The following is a 16,173-nucleotide window of genomic DNA, read 5'->3' as shown; positions in this document are numbered from 1 at the left end:
GGGAGTTTGACAGCATGTACAATCCAAGAGACAAGTCTTTGGGAGGACACTTGTAACTCCTTTTTTGGACCGCCACAGCACGCAAAAAGTCTTTGTGAGCGGCGGAACAGTCCCGCTCTTTCCTTACAGAAGGCAAGTGCCCCCTGCGCATCTAAGTCATGTAAGGAAGTTTCTATCTGTGAAGACGGTGATGGAAAAAGGGAGGGAAGTATCACATCTTGATTAAGATGAAAGTCTGATACCACCTTAGGTAGAAAAGAAGGATCTGGTTGTAAAACAACCTTTTCCACTTGTCTCTGTGAAAAATAAGGTAAGGTGGGTTGGCTCTGCAACATGCCTTTTTTTGATTCACCCACTGATTTTATATTGGATTTTAACCTGCCCACAAGGAGAACATTTGCAGCAGCCATACAAAAAGGATGTTTCTGTTCATGCTGAACCGGTCAGATCACCCATTTCCCTTGGACGGGGTAGTGGTATGCACTGGATTTCCATTTTGTCTGTTTTCAGTTTTAACTTGGTTGAACTTGCCCACCTCCAGCCCCCAACAGATGTTGAGATGCCAAAGTCCAAGCAAAATAGGGGAAGAAAGTGTCCTTTCATTCATTGGCTAGTTTGTTCGATAGCCAATTTCTCCCATCCAGAAGGGGGCAGTATAAGACAACACTCCTGGCTCCATGGGGATGTTGGAGAATTTTGTTTCAGTTTGCAAATCATCCAGATTTGCCCCATTCACAATCCCAAACACTGAGGGGAACACATTTTTTTCAAAAAATGTTTACATATCCCCACACGTGCAATCACATTCAAAAAACATGCTGCTGTTTTTTAAAACGCACACTTTGAAACGCATTAAAAAAAACATTTTCACACTTTATTCAACGGGGGAAAAGTGCACACTTTTGAAAAATGTGAACTTTTCCTATTCGAGATGTGCTCTTGTCTTGTTTGAACAAACCGAAAATATGACACAAATGAAAATGGGAGTGAGTCAAACTGAGCTTCGAAGTGAAGTTTGGAGAATTTTGGTGATTGCAACTTTCCAGGGAGGTGGGGCATATCTAACATACAACAAACTTTTACACCAGTTTCACCGGCAGTGGCATGGCTTCTTCCATAGCATCCATTCCTAGCTATTGTAGTTTAGTGTGGATGTGGTGAATTTTCAGAATCACAGCTTGCTAGAGAGAGAAGAAGGAATTATGGTTAAATAAGTGCTGCAGGCCTTTTTGTAGGGGAGGCGCGCTGTAGAAATGTTACTGTGTTTGCTCAGTTATCAAAGTCCCAGTGGTGGCGCTTCTGCCATGCCTGGTTTTATTAAGGAAGACATTGCCATGGGGGTTTCCAGACACTGTTTTTATTGTGCGATCACCCTGCCTTGTTCACAGAAGGCCCAAACAACGTAATTTTCCACTGGCAATTCTCCCGTGTTTTTCCACTGCCATCCCCCCACCCCCATCAAGGAGGAAAAGATGGAATAGGTGCACAACATCTTTTAGCTGGTAGCACTGTGAACCCTCTGCCTGGAAGCCCCCCAAGTCTGCCTGCATGGTAGAAGCTATCGCTGCACTGCTCAATATTTTAGAGCCTGAGGCCATCCAAGGATGATCTCATGAGCCTGCCTGTGGAACATTGTTCCCAAGAATTCAGGGCAGATAGCAAAACAGACAAGGGAGGCATTGTCTGCTGGATTCCTCTCCCTTTGGACCCTCAAGGAATTTAAACCCGTTTGACTATGCTTTTTGCAGATTTTGTTCCAGCAGAGATGGGACGATCAAAGGGTTGGTATAACTTGTTGTCCACCTTGTTCACAGATCTGTGAAGGAGCTTTGGGGTTATTTTTGTTACCTTTGCTTCTCACTTCCTTGCCTCTGCCTATCTTCTCCCCCCCCCCCCCGCCCCATGTGAGCGTTTAGATTCTAAACGCATTGGGGCAGAAAAATGTGTTTTTAAAAAGTATGTCAACAACCATTTGCATATAAGGTGTTTGTTTTCTCTCTCTCTCTCTCTGCAAAAGCTGCCCCCCCCCCCCCCGCAGAATATTGTGACAGGGAATTGAATAAGGCCTTAGGAAAAGGGTCAGTGGATGGAAAGTGAAAGCGATGCCCATCTGCACTTTGAAGCCCACATGAGCACATGGGTGCGTTTTAAGTTTGTGGCTCGCACGGAAGCTTCTTGTGCCCTTGGCTTGGTGAGGCATTGCAAAACCAAACTGTAAATGTGGGAAGGAATTAAAACTAGTAGAGGTGAATCCCAAGGCCTTGTGCAGAGAAGTTTATTTATTTTATTTAAAATATTTCTTGGCCGCCTTTCAGAGCAGAAGCCCTCCCAAGGCGGCTTACAACAATAAAATACATTAAGGGCGCAATCCCATGCAGACAGGTGGCTGCCTATCCAATGCAGGGCAGGAGAAGCACAGAGGGGATTGTTTCCTCCATGCGCCTCCTGCCCTGCATTTTTGGCTAGACTGCCGCTTTCAGCTGTCTAGCCACAGGAAGGCAGAGCGGGGGAGGAGGGTGCCAACACAATCCTATGTGTTGTACAGGCATTTCCGCCCTTCCCACCCCAGAACGCCCCATTTTGGCTGCTCCATACTCCTCTTGCGGGTGCGGAGCACAGGGCCTCTCCACACTGCCTGCGAGTCAGCGCGGAAGGGGGAGAAGGTTGTTTCCCGGGAAAGAAGATATCCTATGGCCATCTAGCCGCTGACTAATGGCCATAGGATTGCTCCCTAAAACAGTTAAAATAATAAAAGTGATAAAAACAATAAAAGCAACAATAAAAGCCAGCAATAAAACCAGCAACAATGTTAACAGCAAAAATAGAAGTCATATCAAGAGAAGGCCAAAGTAAAATAATATGTTTTCAAGGCTCTCTTAAAAGTCTGCAATGATGGAGCAAGGCGGACCTCCGATGGCGCTTGTTCCAAAGGTGTGGGGCCACTACAGAGAAGGCCCTCTCACATGTGATCCCCACCTGACTGCTCTCACGGGTGGGCAAATGAGAAGGGCCTCTCTTTCTGATCTTAAAGTGTGGGCAGGCTGATATGGCTGAAGGCGGTCCTTCAAGTAACTTGGTCCCAAACCATTTAAGGCTTTAACAGTCAAAACCAGGGAGGAGTGGCTCACCCGCATTTTTGTAGGAGCCACTTTTGGTCTGGGCAGAGCTCCACAAGGGTGTACATTGCACCATTCTAAGTGGCTTCACATAACTTACTTCTGGGTGGGGTGGAGGGGTTGGAGTGAATGTCATTTGAGTGGCAGGGGCTGCTCAACCAATAAGAGAGGCTTCCCCCCGCTCCAGGCTCCGTAAGGAAGGGGCGATGTAGTTACTTCCCCTTGTGCGCATTTGTAAGACAAGCCTCCCAACGAGGCCCAAGCCTCATTGAACAGAATGGATGTTACTTCTAAGTAGACACGCATATGCTTGTGCTGCGGAAGGGGGGAGAACACAAAGATGGGAAACCAGCCCTCTTTCTAACCAAACCAATACTGCGCAAGATCTCCATAACGAAGCTGTGAATTAGTTCCTTCCTAAGGCAATGAAGCAAACAATGGGAAATTGGAAACTCGAGATCATGCTTAACCGCACTTAGGGAATTGGGCTTTAAACTGTGCCATTTCAGTTGAGGGGGGATCTCTGTAAGTACTGATGTGGGCATTCAGAGGGCAAGCCTCATTCAGCACAATGGGAGTTACTTCTGAGGAGACACTAATGTATTTGTTGTAGGAAAGAGAGCAGTAAACACAAAGACAGAAACCAGCTCCCATTTTAACCCACAAGATCTCTATAAGAAGGCTTGTAATAGTTACCACCTAAAGCAATAAAGCAAACAATGGAGAATTGGAACCCCGAGATCACGCTTTACATCACCTAGGGAATTGGGCTTTAAACTGTGCCATTTCAATTGAGGGGGGGGGATCTCTGTAAGTACTGATGTGGGCATTCAGAGGGGAAGCCTCATTGACCACAATGGGAGTTACTTCTGAGTAGACACTAATTGGCATGTGCAGGGACAGGAAACACCCCTTGACTCAGGTCATGGTGAAAGGCACACCCCTGGGCAGGGCTAGCATACCTGAAGTCAATGCAGGGGTTGGGGCACACAGCAACTATACCAGGGAGAACCTGACTTGAGGAAAATAATCGGTCTTTAAGCAGTGTCAGGAAATCCGATTTTTCCCTGATAAGCTCCGGGGTGGCTGCTGGATGGCCACAACGTCATGTATCCCCAACAGAACATGGGCACCCGGTGAATCTCTCTGGGGATTGAAGTCTGCAAGCAGGGCTCTGCCAGTGAAAAGGCCCTCTGGGTGAGAAGGCCTGTGCAGGAGATCTTAATACATGGGCAAGTTCAAGTGGGAGAAGATACCCCCAGAAGTCATAGAATCATAGAATAGTAGGGTTGGAAGGGGCCTACAAGGCCATCGAGTCCAACCCCCTGCTCAGTGCAGGAATCCAAGTCAGAGCATCCCTGACAAATGGCTGTCCAGCCTCGTCTTGAAGGCCTCCAGTGTGGGAGAGCCCACCACCTCCCCAGGTAATTGGTTCCATTGTCGTATTGCTCTTACAGTCAGGAAGTTTCTCCTGATGTTCAGCTGGAATCTGGCTTCCTGTAACTTGAGCCCATTATTCAGTGTCCTGCACTCTGGACACGGAATAAGTCATCTTTAATTTCTGTCAGGGGTGGACAGCTTGTAGCCCTCCAGATGTTTTGGCCTGCCACGCTCATCAGCTACAGCCAGCATAGCCAATGGTGACGGCTGATTTAAATCCTTCAGGTTTTGTCATTTTGCAATGAGAGTTTAAGCAGATTTTAAAAAACGAAACTGCACTCGGATGCTTGTTGCTGTCTGTGGGAAACATTTCTGGCCTCTGCAGGGATCAAGGTTTGCATGCTCATCTGTCGGTATGACCAGCCTGGAATTGAAGGCTGCAAGATTTTCTTGCTTACGTGGCCCATGCTGTGCCAGACATCATGGCCACGCTCATTGTCACAGGCAAGAAACAATGAGATCCTTTGAATAGAGCACACATGGGCTCTCTTTGGTTCATTGGCTGCTCTCAGCCCAAACTCCCTCTCACCCTGCAAGACTTGTCGGATTACATGTCTGTAATAGAGGACTCTCCTGTTCACACACACACACACCTTCCCCTACCACAAAAGCCACAACAAGAAAGCCATGCTGCGGACAGGAGTGCTTGTGTAGTAGAGTTCCAGTGCTGGACCTGCTGGTGGGATTTGTGGATTGAGGACCGTGTCCAGGTGGGAAGCTCATTAGGAGGTCTTCTGAGGCATGTCAACTCTTGGGCAGACACAAAGAGGATTTGTACATTTCTAGGAACCTTTTCACACAATCAAACCTAAGCCAAACGGTGTGTAACTGAAACAGGATGCATGTTCTTCCTCTATCTGCCCCTCTCTGTGGCTTCCCCTGGGTCAATTTCTAGACTGCGAACTCATCCGGGCAGGAAATAGTTGTCTATAGCCTCTAAAAGGCCATAAACATTGATAGCTCTCTACAGTGCTGCAATGGAAAATTTTGAAGGGCAGGTGCCCATCATGTCAGTCCCCATAGCCACGCCCTCCAAGGAAAGTCCAAAAAATGCAAGCAGCTGTGTTGAACCAGATCAAGGAACCAGTGCTGGCAGTTTTCATCTCAACCAGGAGCAGGTCTTTTGTAAAGCTAATGGGTCTTAATGAGTCATTTAAGACCAAGTCACCCGAAAATACTTTGCATTGTAACAGGGACAGCTCAGGACAATATACTGCAGAGGGAAAATCCATTTCCTCCCTCAGTTACTGTAAGTTTTGCAGCTAAGCCCAGAGCGAACAGGGAAGCCTGAACAGGGAGAATCATAGATTAGTAGGTTTGGAAGGAGCCTACAAGGCCATCAAGTCCAACCCCCTGCTCAGTGCAGGAATCAAAGTCAGAGCATCCCTGACAAATGGCTCTCCAGCCTCATCTTGAATGCCTCCAGTGTGGGAGAGCCCACCGCCTCCCTAGGTGATCGGTTCCATTGTCCTATTGCTCTTAATGGTCAGGAAGTTTTTTCTGATGTTTAGCCGGAATCTGGCTTCCTGTCACTTGAGCCCATGATTCCATGTCCTGCAGTCTGGGATGATCAAGAAGAGATGCTGGCCTTCCTCTCTGTGACAACCTTTCAACTACTTGAAGAACGCTGTCATCTCTCCCCGCAGTCTTCTCTTCTCAAGACTAAACACGCCCAGTTCTTTCAGTCTCTCATCATGTGGTTTTGTTTCCAGTCCCCTGATCATCTTGGTTGCCCTCCTCTGAACCCTCTCCAGTTTGTCTGCATCCTTCTTAAAGTGTGATGCCCAGAACTGGACACAGTACTCCAGATGAGGCCTAACCAGTGCTGAGTAGAGGGGAACTACTACTTCACGGGGTTTGGAAGCTATGCTGCTATTAATGCAGCCCAAATCTTACTAATTTCTGAAATACCAATTAAATGGCTGTACAACTTGGCATTTATCCCTATTAAATGTTATTCTGTTTTCAGATGCCCAGCGCTCCAGTCTATCAAGATCACCTTGAATTTTGTTTCTGTCTTCCAAGGTATTAGCTATCCTGCCCAATTTTGTGTCATCTGCAATTTTTATCAGCATTCCTTGATCAAAGGAGGTGAATCAAAGTCCTGATGCTTCGATCCTGTGAGTTGCCACCACCACAACAGTGGTTCTCTGTAGTGCATTCAGTTAACAACCACACATGCTTTTGGAGAATGAGTCATTGTGACCTACCTCACAGGATTGCTGTAAGGATAAAATGGGATTGCTGTACATCCTGAGGCTGGATGAAAATTCAATAAATGAATGAAATGGACATGAGAAATTTCTCTTTGAGAAATCATGGAGGACGGGTGAAGTGCCAGATGACTGGAGGAGGGCTAATGTTGTCCCTATCTTCAAAAAGGGTAAAAAGGAGGAACCTGGGAACAACAGACCAGTCAGTCTGACATCAATCCCTGGGAAAATTCTGGAGCAGATCATAAAGCAATCCATCTGTAAGTACCTTGAAAACAAGGCAGTGATTACTCGAAGCCAACATGGATTTGTCAAGAACAAATCCTGCCAGACGCATCTGATCTCATTTTTGTATCAAGTAACCTCCCTTGTGTACTGTGGGAATGTTGTAGACACAATACAACTCGACTTCAGCAAAGCTTTCGACAAAGTGCCCCATGATATCCTGATGAGCAAACTAGCTCAAAGAGGGCTACATGAAACAACGATCTGGTGGATCCACAGCTGGCTACAGAATAGGGCTCAAAGAGTGCTTATCAATGGGACCTTCTCAAACTGGGGAGAGGTAATGAGTGGGGTACCGCAGGGCTCAGTCCTGGGCCCAGTGCTCTTCAACATTTTTATTAATGACTTGGAGGAGGAGGTACAGGGTTTGTTCAGTCGTTCAGTCATGTCCGACTCTTCGTGACCCCATGGACCATAGCACGCCAGGCCTTCCTGTCCTGCGCTCTCTCCCGGAGCGTGCTCAAGTTCATATTCATTGCATCCGTGATGCTATCTAGCCATCTCATCCTCTGCCGTCCCCTTCTCCTTTTGCCTTCAGTCTTTCCCAGCATCAGGGTCTTTTCCAGGGAGTTTTCTCTTCGCATTAGGTGGCCAAAATATTGGAGCTTCAGCTTCAGTATCTGTCCTTCCAATGAGCACTCAGGGTTGATTTCCTTTAGAATGGACTGATTTGACCTCCTTGCAGTCCAGGGGACTCGTAAGAGTCTTCTCCAGCACCACAGTTCGAAAGCATCAATTCTTCGGCGCTCAGCCTTCCTTATAGTCCAGCTCTCACAGTCATACATTACTACTGGGAAAACCATAGCTTTGATTAGACGGACCTTTGTCGGCAAGGTGATGTCTCTGCTTCTGACTATGCTGTCTAGGTTTGCCATAGCTTTCCTCCCAAGGAGCAAGCGTCTTTTAATTTCATGGCTACAGTCACCGTCTGCGGTGATCTTGGAGCCCAAGAAAGTAAAATCTGTCACTGCTTCCATTTCTTCCCCTTCTATATGCCAGGAAGTGATGGGGCCAGATGCCATGATCTTCGTTTTTTTCATGTTGAGTTTCAAACCAGCTTTTGCACTCTCCTCTTTCACCCTCAACAAGAGGCTCTTGAGATCCTCTTCGCTTTCTGCCATTAGGGTGGTATCGTCTGCATATCGGAGGTTGTTGATAATTCTCCCAGCAATCTTAATTCCGACCTCTGATTCATCCAACCCGGCATTTCTCATGATGTACTCTGCATATAAGTTAAATAAGCAGGGTGACAATATGCAGCCTTGTCGTACTCCTTTCCCAATTTTGAACCAATCGGTTGTTCCATGTCGGGTTCTTACTGTTGCTTCTTGACCCTCGTACAGGTTTCTCAGGAGACAGGTAAGGTGGTCTGGTACTCCCATCACTTTAAGAATTTGCCACAGTTTGTTGTGATCCACACAATCAAAGGCTTTAGCGTAGTCAATGAAGCAGAAATAGACGTTTTTCTGGAATTCTCTTGCTTTCTCCATGATGCAGCGAATGTTGGCGATTTGATCTCTAGTTCCTCTGCCACTTCTAAACCCAGCTTGTACTTCCCGTAGTTCTCGGTTCGCATACTGCTGAAGCCTAGCTTGTAGGATTTTGAGCATCACCTTGCTGTCATGTGAAATGAACGCAATGGTGCGGTAGTTTGAACACTCTTTGGCGTTGCCCTTCTTTGGAATTGGAATGTAAACTGACCTTTTCCAGTCTTGTGGCCACTGTTGAGTGTTCCAGATTTGTTGGCATATTAAATGCAGCACTTTAACAGCATCATCTTTTAGGATTTTAAATAGCTCGGCTGGAATACTGTCATCTCTGCTAGGAGGTACAGGGAATGCTGATCAAATTTGCAGATGACTGCAAACACTGGAGGCATTCAAGACGAGGCTGGACAGCCATCTGTCAGGGATGCTCTGACTTGGATTCCTGCGTTGAGCAGGGGGTTGGACTCAATGGCATTGTAGGCCCCTTCCAACCCTAATATTCTATGATTCTATGACTCAAGCAGCTTCCTTCAATGGGTGCCCCTCTGCCATGTACCCCTACCGTGATCCTCTTCCCACACACTCTAGAAATCTGATCATCCAACCTTTCTTTTGCCCTGACTGTTTCGCTAAGCAACACTCCCGGGGATTAAAGCAAGTGCAAGAGCAGAGCTTGCTGGTCCAAAACAAAGCACTTTGCAAGATAGCTCCTCAGCAAACTTGATTAAAGTAAGCCTTGCAAAAACTGAACTGGGACATCACCCCTACCTCACTCCTTAGCTGCTTGTTAGGTTAATATGCCAGGAAGCCAAGAAGAAGATTATGACATATACACATTGTTGGACTCGGCCTTTATTAATTTGTCTTGCAGTGTGGGCCTGTCCTGGCTTCCCTAGGTAAGGGCCTTAGCTCAATGGTAGAGCCCCTGCTTTGCATGCAGAACGTCCCAGGTTCAACCCCCAGCATCTCCAGGTAGGGCAGAAAAAAGTCCTGCTTGAAACCCCAGAAAGCTGCTGCCAGTCAGCGTTGGCAATACTGGGCTTCATGGACCAAGAGTCTGTGTATAAAGCAACGTCCCCTGTTCCTAATTTGCACGACAGGCTTACACACTAAGAAAACAACCACTAATTGAGCTGTAATGCTTGGCCTTTCCGACCCTGCTCTATGCAGCCTTTAACACTTTTTGGTTACAATGTTAAGTGCCATACATACATTTTATTTCTTTAGACATTCATTCCCTCTACTTTTCAATTAAAGGGAGGGGGGTGATAGTAAAACACACCTGTACATTTGCACAACTTTCCTGGGGATTGAGGGAAGGGAGATGGGTTTGCGATGCCTTGCTTCATGCCTTTCACAGGCCTCTTTCCTTCCACCCAACCATGCTCACACTTCCAAACATAATTCTGCCCTACCCCCCACCCCATGAAACCAATTGACGATAATGGCAGGTCATTCAATTTTCTGCTTGTCATTTTCCATTGCTCAAGGCTTTTGAATTGTTTTAGTTTCTAACAGATTGTTACTAGCAAAGGCATCCTGGAGAGATCTCCAGTAGAGATGCCGCAAAAATATCCCATCAAGGTGAGGATGACAAAAGGTCTGCTGGCACTGCTGTTGGCCTGGGGAAAACAGGTCAAATCATGAGGTGTGCCCTTGTGTTTGCATCTGTCGTTGTGAGTTGGATATTGTGGCACTCCTGGGAAGCCAATGAATCAAAGGAACATGTCCTTGCATTCTTGAAGCTTTAGCTAATGGTGTGCCTCATGCAAAATTTAGGAGAGGCCTGAAAAAGTTTGTGCTTATCAGGAAAACACTGGCAAGAGGTGCAAACTATTGCACCCCCCCCCCCCAACTATTGTGGGACTACAGGCTCTACATATGATCTTGGAATATATGGCAGCAGGGTGGCAGTGAGAAGAGCTGATTTGAAAGTCATTTATTTATTCATGTCAGAAGCATCACAATTAAAAAACATACTATAACACATAACATTTAAAATATAAAATGTAGAAGTTAAAATATATAGAAATTAGACAAATCTTGCCCCAAAACTAGCAACATTAATTGTGTTCTGTCATGCTGTCATAAGGTCCTCATGTGTACATTGGTCAGGGCACAAAGGGCACGTATACAGATGTGTTGTTGTCTGCAAGTCTCCGCAGTCGCATAGGGCAGAGATCACCGGGTAACCCCATTTATTCAGAGTGTCTCTAGATCTTGTTGCGCCTGTGTGCAGTCTATTAAACGATTTCCACACTTCCCAGCTCTCATCAGAACTGGGTGCCGGCTCCTCTGCTGGTTCCCTCCAGTGTTGATTCTCTGTAGCTTTCCATAAGTCCGTTCTCCTTTTGAATTCATCAAAGTCTTCTGTCAATCTGAGGAAGCTTTTCCTGGAATTTAATCTCTGAGGCCGTAAAGAGGATGTTGTTTGGATATTGAGGATTTAAGCCTCTCCTTGTATGCTGCTGCTTCTCTACGAACAGCAGGCGGGGCAATGCCAGCTATATGGTAGATCTTATCTAGAGAAGTAGGTTTTAGACATCCGGTAATGATTCTGCTTGTTTAATTCAAAGCAACATCAACTTGCCCAGCATGTGCTGATTTATACCTAACTGGGCAGGCATATTCGCCAGCCGAGTGGCAAAGGGCTAATGCTGTAATCTTAAGAACTCTTGGTTTAGCACCCCAAGTAGGGCTCGTTAATTTCCTAATGATGTTATTTCTTCCGCTGACCTTCAGTTTAGTGTTGATGCAATGCTGTTTATATGTTAAGGCCCTATACAAGGTAACCCCTAAATATTTAGGGTTAGGGCAATGCTCCAATAACACTCCTTTCCATGTAATTTGCAGCTTCCTAGCAGCCTGTCATTATTTGTGGGTAGAACACACGTGAGTTCTAATATATTCTTCTCTTAGATTTAGGGCCAATTGGCTTTGCATGTGTCACGTGTGCGCATGTCTGTGCAGTCCCGGGCAAATGTGACTGTTGCATGCCTCCCTAGGGATGGGGGAGAAATTCATTCAGTTCTCATTTTAATGCAAACATACCTAATTTTGCACTGTTGAACCAAAACCTGAACTGAAACTCAGTTATCCTTCAAAATGTGCACTTCTCTGAATTTTGAAACGGAGTTCTCTAATCAAATAATGCATGCAAAAATATGTATATTAGGGGAAAGTGAACACAAACATGCATATATTAGTGAAAATAATGTAGACAAGCAGTAGGAAATGCTTGAAAATGTGTATATTAGGTGAAATTGCATACAAAAATTAGGAGGAATGCACTCAAAATTGCATGACTTTTCATGTGAACTTTTAAAACAAATTCTCAACGTTTGGGATGAAACAAATTTAAGATTGGAAAAATGAGAAACCGAGAGAAACTAAAATTGACAGCGTTGTCTGTCCCTAGTCTCAGTCCAATATGCTCAGCATCATCAACGACCAATTCAGCTTTGTGGGAGTAAAAATGAAGGCATGTTCAAAAACCAGCCACCTGAGGAATCGATCCAGTAAACAGAGATGTGTGATCCTCTGACCTCTTCATCACATGTTCTGAAGTCAGCCCTTGTACAAGCAGCCCACTTGTTGGCAGGAGTTAAGCTGACGGGTGCTGCTTTCAGACTGGAGGCTCCCAGAGCTCCCCGGTCATTGCTCCCCCATTGCAAGCTACAAGCAGGGCCAGCATCAGTGTGGCCGGACATCTGCCGAGGGCCCACACCGCAGCAGGGGCCCACCGACAAGAACTCCCTGGAGTTGCTACTCCTCTTCCCCACTGCAACCTGCTTGTTCACCTGCTGCTCGCTCTGGCCCAAGCAGTGGTGGAGGGACAGAGGAGCAGCAGATGCCATGGCTTGCTCCTTGGCTCTCTGCCTGTCATGCAAGCAAATGGTGGCAATGAGAAAGAGGAACAGCAAGATCAGCTGGTGGCAATGGCGGTGAGAAGGGAGCCTCACTGAGGGAGGGGCCCATGGAAGGTGTCTTGCCCAAAGGCCCTCAGAAACCTGGAGCTGGCACTGGCTACAAGTAGAATTGCAGTTGACTTTCCACATTCTCTGGAGTACTGCACTGCTGGGAATGATGGGAGTTGCACTCCAACACACCTGGAGGTTGGGGAAGGCTGGCCTAGCACAATGACTGCAGGCTTTCTTAATCACCCAGAAAGGCTTTGAGAAGTCATCTTTTATCAGCACTTGACAGAATCGCATAGAAGATGATCAAACATTTCATTCCTTCAAATGCAGCCAGAATGTGTGCAGCTTTGCTTGCGGGCATGCTCTGATATCTTCTCTATAACGGTGCTTGATTTTGGCTATAGCATGGCCTGGTCATTGATGATGGGGGGGCGGGGGAGCGGGGACCCCAGTGGGAATTAGCAGGAACTTCAAATGCTTTGACCTTAGCATCTGGAATGCATTTTCTGCCATGACCTTGAAGATGGGAGTATCAGGACAGAAAAAGACTGGAGTCCCACTCCGACTGAACTTTGGGTATAAATGGAAAGCAGCCACTGGCTATAATCCTTTATGGACACAAGAGCAACACTGCTTTCTTTTCTGGCATCTCTATGGAACTGTCCCACCCTTCCCCATCGCCTTTTCACTGGAAGTCAAGAATAGAGGACCCGTTTTCCTGGAGATCAGGAGCACCAATGGGGCCTGCATTGGGACTGCATCCCATTTGGTGGAAGCGGAAAACCCAATTTTGCTAGGGTTGGCAGAGAATCAGAGTTGGGGGCAGGAGAAGGGCGGGAAGAGGAAAAGAAGGTCCAAACCCCAACAGGTGTTCCATAGGCAGGAGCGAATCCCAGAGATCCTCCGACCAATGAGCAAACTTAACTTGGAAACCTCTGGAGCGGGTCAGAGAGTAGCCCCTGATCTACTGTAGCCAATTGTTGTTACCAGGCTTCTTTGCTGATGTGGTAGGTCTGCCTGTACTTGCCTCCTTTGGTGGGTGGGTGCTGCACTGGGTGACTCCCCACCTGGCATCCCTGCTCTGGGTTCAAGTTCTGCCACAGAGTGGCCTCAGGGATGGCCCAGTCAACATTTGGCACAAACTCTCAGGATGTTGTTTTTTCTCTGCTGAGCAGTCAGTTTTGCAGCTTCTTCTTCCAACTGCCCTTTGAAGTTGTTTCTGTTTTAGTAAAATGACCCCAGGATCAGAGAGCGCTTATTTCCCACATGGAAACATCACACCCTATCGAACAGTTGGCACTCAAGAATCTGAAGGTGGCCCTTGATTTATCTACGTGCTTATCTGGGTGAGGAATGTTGAACACAGAAGCCCATCAGTCGAGGTATTACTGGCGGACACACTCCTGCACGCATGAACGGAAGCCCAGCTGGTTGAAACTCTCCAATTCCCAGCAAGGCACTGAAGCAGAACTCTCCTCCCATCTCTGGTGGCTGGAACTTTGTGCCCTCGATCCCACACCTGCTTACTTGGAGGAAAGTCCCACTTCAGTGGGACAGACTTCATCATTATGGGTGTCTCAAATGGACAAGCAGAAGGGAGTGCTGGGGGGGGGGCTAAATAAGTTTGGCGTGATGTCCCTGAGCCCAGTAACCCCCCTGCCCCTGTTACACCTTGCTAGCTTGCACTGTGGTGTGCAGCCCCCATGGGGGGGGGGCTTGCTCTGCCTTCCTACTGCCCTGCCAGCACTCAGTGTGGATGTCAAGGCCCTTCCTGGCCTGGGTAAACCAATGTGAGTCAACGGCCTTATTCCACTGCAAGCAGCATGGTGGGCCTGCCCTGGCCTGGGGGCGGGGGGGGGGAGTCTGGAAAAATAATTGAATAGATCTGAAGTAATTCCAGGCTTGAACTAATGGGACTTAATACCCACACATAGAAATTACAGATAAAAGTCCTTTCTGCTACCCAGGAAGAACCTCTTGTGGTTTCAGAGTTGATATGAATGGTGGGGGAGAGGGAGCCACGGCTGAGTGGCACAGCTGGCAAGGAAGCAGACGGCACTCATGGTGGCCAGGGAAGGGGGCCATCACCTCCTCTCTCCTCTCCAAACCGTCTGACATACTACTAGGCTGGCCACTAATGTATCTCCAAAGAAGAGGACAAAAGAGGATACAGGTCTACATAAGATTTTTGTATGCTAATTTACATGTATATTTGCAAGTTTAGAAATTATTATAATTTAAATAGAAATACAATTTCATAGTGGGGAAGACTGTGATCTGCCTACTCGATCTGCTCTCCAGGTGCTGCTAGCTGTGGAGTTCAAGGGCCTCTTGCTGTTCCTTCTGACAGTTCATCATGTCCAAACCGGATTTGGACTAGGCAGCCCTTCAGACAGAGGGTGCCTTCAGACAAAGGACTGTCCTCTGTAAGAAAGAGGACAGGCGGCCACCCAGTCCCCCCACATGGCCCCCCGTTCCTGGACACTGTCTGGCAGGTCTTTTGCCTCACTGTAGGTCATCACTGCTGCTGGTAAGTCAGGGTCTGGTGATTGCTGCAGACCAGCTAGCGAGAGAGGGGCTGCTTCTGGGCGCCTGGGGGCTTTGGGGTCAGGGGCATGCTTCGGAGCGTGGCCCACTGCCACTACTACCTGCTTCAAAATTGCACCCATTGGAAGTGGCAGGCAGAGGCAGGTCCATCATACAGGGCCTAATTCTGTGAGCTGTGGATCTCACCAACACAGAACGCTGGGCTGGGCGCAACCTATTCTCTATCAGTAAAGACTGTGGGACATGAAATAATGGGCTAAAGTTACAGGAAGGCAGATTTTGGCTGAGCATCAGGAAAAACTTCTGAACAGAGTGTCCAGACAATGGAATCAACTGTCCAGGGAGGTGGTGGGCTCTCCATCCCTGGAGGTATTCAAGAAGGGATTGGACAGCCATCTGTCAGGGATGCTTTGAACTGGATTCCTGCACTGAGCAGGCAGGTGGTCTCGATGACCCCAGTGGCCCCTTCCAACTCTGATTCTATGATTGGAACCTAGAGCAGAGTTCCCTCTGTGGCTACTGGTCATGAGAGCCAAACATGCATCCTCAGTTTTCAGCAGGAGACGGAGGTCACTGTCCCGCCTGACGCACCTGACAGGGATGCTGAGCTCGCTGGATCCCTGGTGTGGTCCTGCTCATTTTGAATGGCATGTGCATTGTTTTGTACTTGGGTTTTGAGGCACATTCCCTATCCACAAACATGCTGATATTATTTACAGGACACTGTCCTGGTTGAGCCTGTGTTTCCTGCCAGTGCAATTTCCTTTCAGCCCCCCATCAGAGGCAGCTGCACTGAGTCGCCTGGGTGTGATCCCTGTATTGATAAACAGAGAAGAGCAGGGCGAGGGGTGGGGTAACCTCGAGGGGACTCTCTCTCTCAGCTGAAAAGGAGGAGTCCCCAAGCTGGCTGGGACACAATCTACCAATAAAAGATCCAAGGAGGTTTGCAAACAAGGTGAATTGAAATGACGGAGGACATTCAGAAATGGAGAGGTGTGAGGACTGAACAGAGCAGCAGAAGTATCAATCCCAGATGACAACCTCATCTTGTAACATCACACATTAGGTGTGAAACACATCCATCAATAACACCCAGTAAGAGAGATCTACATACAGAAGCGGCATTCTGAGTTACACTTGAACTTGATGGTCTTATAGGCCCCTT

Source organism: Heloderma suspectum, chromosome 1, assembly GCF_057233095.1.
Source record: "Heloderma suspectum isolate Gila_16-S chromosome 1, 16-S_ref, whole genome shotgun sequence".
Classification (NCBI taxonomy): Eukaryota; Metazoa; Chordata; class Lepidosauria; order Squamata; family Helodermatidae; genus Heloderma; species Heloderma suspectum.
The sequence above is the reverse complement of the archived record's forward strand: the minus strand, read 5'-3'. Positions refer to the sequence as shown.